Here is a 7,424-nt window from a genome sequence, read left to right on the forward strand (position 1 = left end):
AAGCTAAAGTGGTTAGGTTTAACCTCGGCGACTTCGTACTACGTAAGAACGAGGAAAGAAACCAAACCAAGCTAGAGCCGAAATTCAAGGGTCCATTTGTAATAACCGAGATTTTGGAAGGAGATAGATATATTCTAAAAACGCTAGACGGTAAACGATCGTATAAAGACAGTCACGACAGATTAAGAAAAATGCCGGACAGTCGCGTTCCCGCTGAGTTAGACGTCGGTAGTGACGGCAATAACAGTGACCACGACGACATGAGTACCTCGATCTCGGAAGATCCTTAGCACAAAGACCGTAGCACCTTACGGAGTATGTTATGAAGCTCGGTAAAGGGGGCAAGTGATGTGTTCACGCGCACCATGAGCTATAGAGTTATGAAGCTCGGTAAAGGGGCAAGTGATGTGTTCACGCGCACCATGAGCTATAGAGTTATGAAGCTCGGTGAAGGGGCGAGTGATGTGTTCACGCGCACCATGAGCTATAGTGTTATGAAGCTCGACTAAGGGGCAAGTGATGTGTTCACGCGCACCATGAGCTACAGCGTTACGAAGTTTGGTGCGGTCGTGCGATCTAAAAAAACGAGATCCATTGGGGTACGAAATCGAGACTGGTCCATTTCGCCGTTATGACCCGACTGATAACCCACAGGATGCAACTAGCACTTCCAATATTAATTACAACGTTACTAATTCATGTTCTCTTCTATTCCTTTTGTTGTCAAACCTCCGAACAAAATTTTATTGTTACACTGGACCCTCAGCTTATTTAGACATTAAGTTAAATTGTAAACAATGTTAATTGTACCGAGACTAACGTTAAGAAAACTCTCAATATTGTAGCTACACCCGAGGACGTGTGATAGTCAGAATGGCCGTGTCGGAGATGAAAGAACGCCGGAGCTCCTCCTTGGATTCGCGGGAATACCGCAACTCTGTAACTTGGATTAAACGAATGCCGCTCCGATTGTTCGAGATTTATGATCATGAGCTTGGGCTCGAGGCGACAATCAGTCGCCGAACGTAGCCGCGGTCAAAGGGATGAACGTTTTATCTAACAAAGGCACAGAGTAACTCTATACCTCTCCTTAAAAGAAATAGTCGTAGCGATACGTGGCAGTAAATACTTCAATAGTTTCTATCCCGCGGCCCGCCACACGCAGATTTTGTCCTTCGGGTAAGATGATCGCCGGGTGTCGGCATGCCTTTGTGGCGTATGTTTAGCTAACGTAAGGACCCGCTATAGATCTTAAGATTTAGTCGAGCGAAGTCCGTCAAATAGACTTTGTTGCAACTACGGGAAGATAGGAGAAACCTATCCTCCACGAGCGTTGCCCCCCGTCAACAACCTCCCCTCAAGGGCGGCCAGCATCTCTTTCAAAACGCCGATATGGAGATCGACCAATTAGCAACAGCGCTAATTTCCCTCTCCTTTGGAAAGAAAGCTTTCTTTGACGAATCCGAGGATCTCATATCCTTAGACCCACCCAATATAGTTTTCCTCGACGACATCGTCGAGACGGAGATTCATTCTTTCGTACGATCTCATCGACGAATGACAGTGCCACCTTACAACCAGCGAATACATCACTTCTAGTTAATAAAGAGTTAGACTTGAACTGTGCGAGAACATACGTTTACCATCCCGTGACCGCGGATTCGTTTCGAACCTAAGGTCATCATCACTAGTGCGTAATCTTGTTAATAAGCCCGTGCTAATAAACTCTCCATTGTATCACGGCAATGGCTAATTCCAACGAAAATTCATTAAACGCCCATCCCCATAATCCTGACTTTAATCCGACATATATATATATATATATATATATGTATCTCTTCATCCCGATGATCGAGAGAGAGTGCCACCTTCTCTTCATATAGTTTCGTAGCTGGAGGGTCGTCTCCTCCTTATGTCTTTTCATCATTTTGCCAACGGAGTAAGCCACGCTCCGGGCGAATTTAACTGTTCTTTGTTAAAGTATATAGCTTGTTGATACGTCGTATATACTTTGGTTCGTCGATATAGGAGGAGTACGGCTCCTTACCGACTTATACAGTTTCGTATTTTTCAAGTGTTCAAGTCAAATTCTTTAAGTTTTTGTGTTATATCGTTAATGATCCTTCCGCAGGTTCACCTACGGAAACCTTGTTACGACTTTTACTTCCTCTAAATGATCAAGTTTGGTCATCTTCCCGGTAACATCGGCAATGCTTATCACATTGGCCGCGCACCAGTCCGAAGACCTCACTAAATCATTCAATCGGTAGTAGCGACGGGCGGTGTGTACAAAGGGCAGGGACGTAATCAACGCGAGCTTATGACTCGCGCTTACTGGGAATTCCTCGTTCATGGGGAATAATTGCAAGCCCCAATCCCTAGCACGAAGGAGGTTCAGCGGGTTACCCGGGCCTTTCGGCCAGGGAAAACACGCTGATTCCTTCAGTGTAGCGCGCGTGCGGCCCAGAACATCTAAGGGCATCACAGACCTGTTATTGCTCAATCTCGTGCGGCTAGAAGCCGCCTGTTCCTCTAAGAAGATTTGTTTGTACGTTGGTAGTAAAAACCCACCGACCGAAGCCGGGGGCCTTCGAGATACCATAAGTTACGTCTATTTAGCAGGCTAGAGTCTCGTTCGTTATCGGAATTAACCAGACAAATCGCTCCACCAACTAAGAACGGCCATGCACCACCACCCACCGAATCAAGAAAGAGCTATCAATCTGTCAATCCTTCCGGTGTCCGGGCCTGGTGAGGTTTCCCGTGTTGAGTCAAATTAAGCCGCAGGCTCCACTCCTGGTGGTGCCCTTCCGTCAATTCCTTTAAGTTTCAGCTTTGCAACCATACTTCCCCCGGAACCCAAAAGCTTTGGTTTCCCGGAAGCTGCCCGCCGAGTCATCGGAGGAACTTCGGCGGATCGCTGGCTGGCATCGTTTATGGTTAGAACTAGGGCGGTATCTGATCGCCTTCGAACCTCTAACTTTCGTTCTTGATTAATGAAAACATTTTTGGCAAATGCTTTCGCTTCTGTCCGTCTTGCGACGATCCAAGAATTTCACCTCTAACGTCGCAATACGAATGCCCCCATCTGTCCCTATTAATCATTACCTCGGGGCTCCGAAAACCAACAAAATAGAACCGAGGTCCTATTCCATTATTCCATGCACACAGTATTCAGGCGAAGGTAGCCTGCTTTAAGCACTCTAATTTGTTCAAAGTAAACGTATCGGCCCACCTCGACACTCAGTGAAGAGCACCGCGATGGGATATTAGTTGGACCGCCCGCGAGGAGCTAAGCCCACCGATAGGACGTACCACATAATGCCAGTTAAACACCGCGAGCGGTGAACCGACACTGTGACACACAGATTCAACTACGAGCTTTTTAACCGCAACAACTTTAATATACGCTATTGGAGCTGGAATTACCGCGGCTGCTGGCACCAGACTTGCCCTCCAATTGGTCCTCGTTAAAGGATTTAAAGTGTACTCATTCCGATTACGGGGCCTCGGATGAGTCCCGTATCGTTATTTTTCGTCACTACCTCCCCGTGCCGGGAGTGGGTAATTTGCGCGCCTGCTGCCTTCCTTGGATGTGGTAGCTGTTTCTCAGGCTCCCTCTCCGGAATCGAACCCTGATTCCCCGTTACCCGTTACAACCATGGTAGGCGCAGAACCTACCATCGACAGTTGATAAGGCAGACATTTGAAAGATGCGTCGCCGGTGCTAGATGACCATGCGATCAGCACAAAGTTATTCAGAGTCACCAAAACAAACGATGGACGGACAGACGAGCCATCCGCCACCGATTGGTTTTGATCTAATAAAAGCATTCCTACCATCTCTGGTCGGAATCTGTTTGCATGTATTAGCTCTAGAATTACCACAGTTATCCAAGTAAATGTAGGTATGATCTAAGAAACCATAACTGATTTAATGAGCCATTCGCGGTTTCACCTTAATGCGGCATGTACTGAGACATGCATGGCTTAATCTTTGAGACAAGCATATGACTACTGGCAGGATCAACCAGGGATCTTATAATATATTCCCAAAAACCAGCATTTTCGTTTAAAAGTTCTCTCTGTGTCGTAGGTGGGACGTAAGCACCGTACGACGAGACTTTTCATTTTATATATATATGTAATATGACTTAGAGAGCAACGTTCCATGGTTCAGTAACAACGTCACTCAGCCACTTTAATTCTCCTCCTCTCTCACCATCATATATCGATACAAAGATTCATACTTCACAGAATTATTTCTGTTTGTAACTTTTCTCCTCCAACTTCTCTCGTAGAATATAACTTAGCGGTAAAGCACGTATACGCATGCTGGACATACCGTAAGAATATTCTTTTATAAGCTTCAACACCTCTGTAGAGACGCGTTACCAGAAGATAACGCACTCTACAGAACGCCAAAAGGACCATCGTGCAGCTACAAATAGCTTACAACCGATGGTCTCTGCAAGAATGGCTACTCCGTAAGTACAAGCACACACGCATCCAACTTTTGTCAAATACGTGCACACAGGTCACCAGCTTCCCGACTAAGGGGAAGCTTGCCACGTTAACGGTCATTACGTCCTAGACTTCGACCCGCGGCGCAGCAGTGTAGAGAAAAAACCAGTACGAGAACGGAGGAACAGTCGAGAAATAGCGTAAAATACACTAAGACTCGAGGAGCGGTGACTGAATTCTCAACCGAGGCCGTAGAATAGCCACGCGCCCAGCGCTGTTCCGACCGAACCGTCCGGCTCGACGCTTCTCTTATAGATACCAAGGGGCCGGCCGGAAGGCCGGCGCCGGTCGGGCTAGCGGCCGCGCGCTTATGGTGCAAAACCTCCGTAGCAACGTACCGTTCGGAAGGGACGCTGGAACTTAGTCGCTCGCACGTTCAATAACTACTATATAAAGGCGATATCCAACCATCGAAATATTTTACCACAAGCATTATTAACATATTATAAATGCATTTTTACCAAAAAATTAATTTTTTTTTTCACCGAAAAATTGCATCAGTAAACATACAGTTTTATCGACTATGGACGAAAAATAACTTTATAATCGATTAAAACACGTTAAAATAACACGAAATATGTAAAAAGATATATACCTTGTAACATTAATTAACGAAAAAATTGCAAAAATATCCCAGTCGTATCAGTCCGACGGAAGCTAATTTTTCAAAAAATTCGACAAAAATGTTTAATCCGATTGTATTTAATAGAGATATAACGATCCCTGTCAAAAAAATTATACCTTATAACGCTTTTTAACGAAATAACTCGAAATAACCATTTCGGACTTTTCGCACCGGCCGAACTTCTTCAAAGTCCCAACGTCCCGTCGCATAGTTCCGTTTCTAGAAAACGTTCCAGCGACCAAATAAACGCTTAATCCCGACGTAAAACGTCGAGATACGTCCATTTGTGCAAAAATATTCCTACCTTGTAACACTTTTAAGCGAGATAACTCGAAAAAACGTGTTCGATACGGAAATTTTTCAAAGTCCCAACGAAAAAATCGAAACTTTGTAGAAGGTCTTGGGGACGACATAAACGCTTAATCCCGACGTAAAACGTCGAGATACGTCGATTTATGCAAAAATATTCCTACCTTGTAACACTTTTAAGCGAGATAACTCGAAAAAACCTTTTCGGTCTTTTCGCACCGGCCGAACTTCTTCAAAGTCCCAACGTCCCGTCGCATAGTTCCGTTTCTAGAAAACGTTCCAGCGACCAAATAAACGCTTAATCCCGACGTAAAACGTCGAGATACGTCCATTTATGCAAAAATATTCCTACCTTGTAACACTTTTAAGCGAGATAACTCGAAAAAACCTTTTCGGTCCTTTCGCACCGGCCGAACTTCTTCAAAGTCCCAACGTCCCGTCGCATAGTTCCGTTTCTAGAAAACGTTCCACCGACCAAATAAACGCTTAATCCCGACGTAAAACGTCGAGATACGTCCATTTGTGCTAAAATATTCCTACCTTGTAACACTTTTAAGCGAGATAACTCGAAAAAACGTGTTCGATACGGAAATTTTTCAAAGTCCCAACGAAAAAATCGAAACTTTGTAGAAGGTCTTGGGGACGACATAAACGCTTAATCCCGACGTAAAACGTCGAGATACGTCGATTTATGCAAAAATATTCCTACCTTGTAACACTTTTAAGCGAGATAACTCGAAAAAACCTTTTCGGTCTTTTCGCACCGGCCGAACTTCTTCAAAGTCCCAACGTCCCGTCGCATAGTTCCGTTTCTAGAAAACGTTCCAGCGACCAAATAAACGCTTAATCCCGACGTAAAACGTCGAGATACGTCCATTTATGCAAAAATATTCCTACCTTGTAACACTTTTAAGCGAGATAACTCGAAAAAACCTTTTCGGTCCTTTCGCACCGGCCGAACTTCTTCAAAGTCCCAACGTCCCGTCGCATAGTTCCGTTTCTAGAAAACGTTCCACCGACCAAATAAACGCTTAATCCCGACGTAAAACGTCGAGATACGTCCATTTGTGCAAAAATATTCCTACCTTGTAACACTTTTAAGCGAGATAACTCGAAAAAACGTGTTCGATACGGAAATTTTTCAAAGTCCCAACGAAAAAATCGAAACTTTGTAGAAGGTCTTGGGGACGACATAAACGCTTAATCCCGACGTAAAACGTCGAGATACGTCGATTTATGCAAAAATATTCCTACCTTGTAACACTTTTAAGCGAGATAACTCGAAAAAACCTTTTCGGTCTTTTCGCACCGGCCGAACTTCTTCAAAGTCCCAACGTCCCGTCGCATAGTTCCGTTTCTAGAAAACGTTCCAGCGACCAAATAAACGCTTAATCCCGACGTAAAACGTCGAGATACGTCCATTTATGCAAATATATTCCTACCTTGTAACACTTTTAAGCGAGATAACTCGAAAAAACCTTTTCGGTCTTTTCGCACCGGCCGAACTTCTTCAAAGTCCCAACGTCCCGTCGCATAGTTCCGTTTCTAGAAAACGTTCCACCGACCAAATAAACGCTTAATCCCGACGTAAAACGTCGAGATACGTCCATTTATGCAAAAATATTCCTACCTTTTAACACTTTTAAGCGAGATAACTCGAAAAAACCTTTTCGGTCTTTTCGCACCGGCCGAACTTCTTCAAAGTCCCAACGTCCCGTCGCATAGTTCCGTTTCTAGAAAACGTTCCAGCGACCAAATAAACGCTTAATCCCGACGTAAAACGTCGAGATACGTCGATTTATGCAAAAATATTCCTACCTTGTAACACTTTTAAGCGAGATAACTCGAAAAAACCTTTTCGGTCCTTTCGCACCGGCCGAACTTCTTCAAAGTCCCAACGTCCCGTCGCATAGTTCCGTTTCTAGAAAACGTTCCAGCGATCAAATAAACGCTTAATCCCGACGTA

The 7,424-nt window shown here is 44.6% G+C and overlaps 1 non-coding gene across 1 annotated transcript; it reads right to left on the minus strand.

Moving 5' to 3' along the window:
* Positions 1–2,114: 2,114 nt before the first annotated feature.
* On the minus strand, positions 2,115–4,037 carry LOC126927344 (small subunit ribosomal RNA). The gene has a single exon (XR_007715396.1). It is a non-coding gene; the product is annotated as a small subunit ribosomal RNA (ribosomal RNA).
* Positions 4,038–7,424: the final 3,387 nt, after the last annotated feature.

This window comes from Bombus affinis, unplaced genomic scaffold (assembly GCF_024516045.1).
Source record: "Bombus affinis isolate iyBomAffi1 unplaced genomic scaffold, iyBomAffi1.2 ctg00000082.1, whole genome shotgun sequence".
Classification (NCBI taxonomy): domain Eukaryota; kingdom Metazoa; phylum Arthropoda; class Insecta; order Hymenoptera; family Apidae; genus Bombus; species Bombus affinis.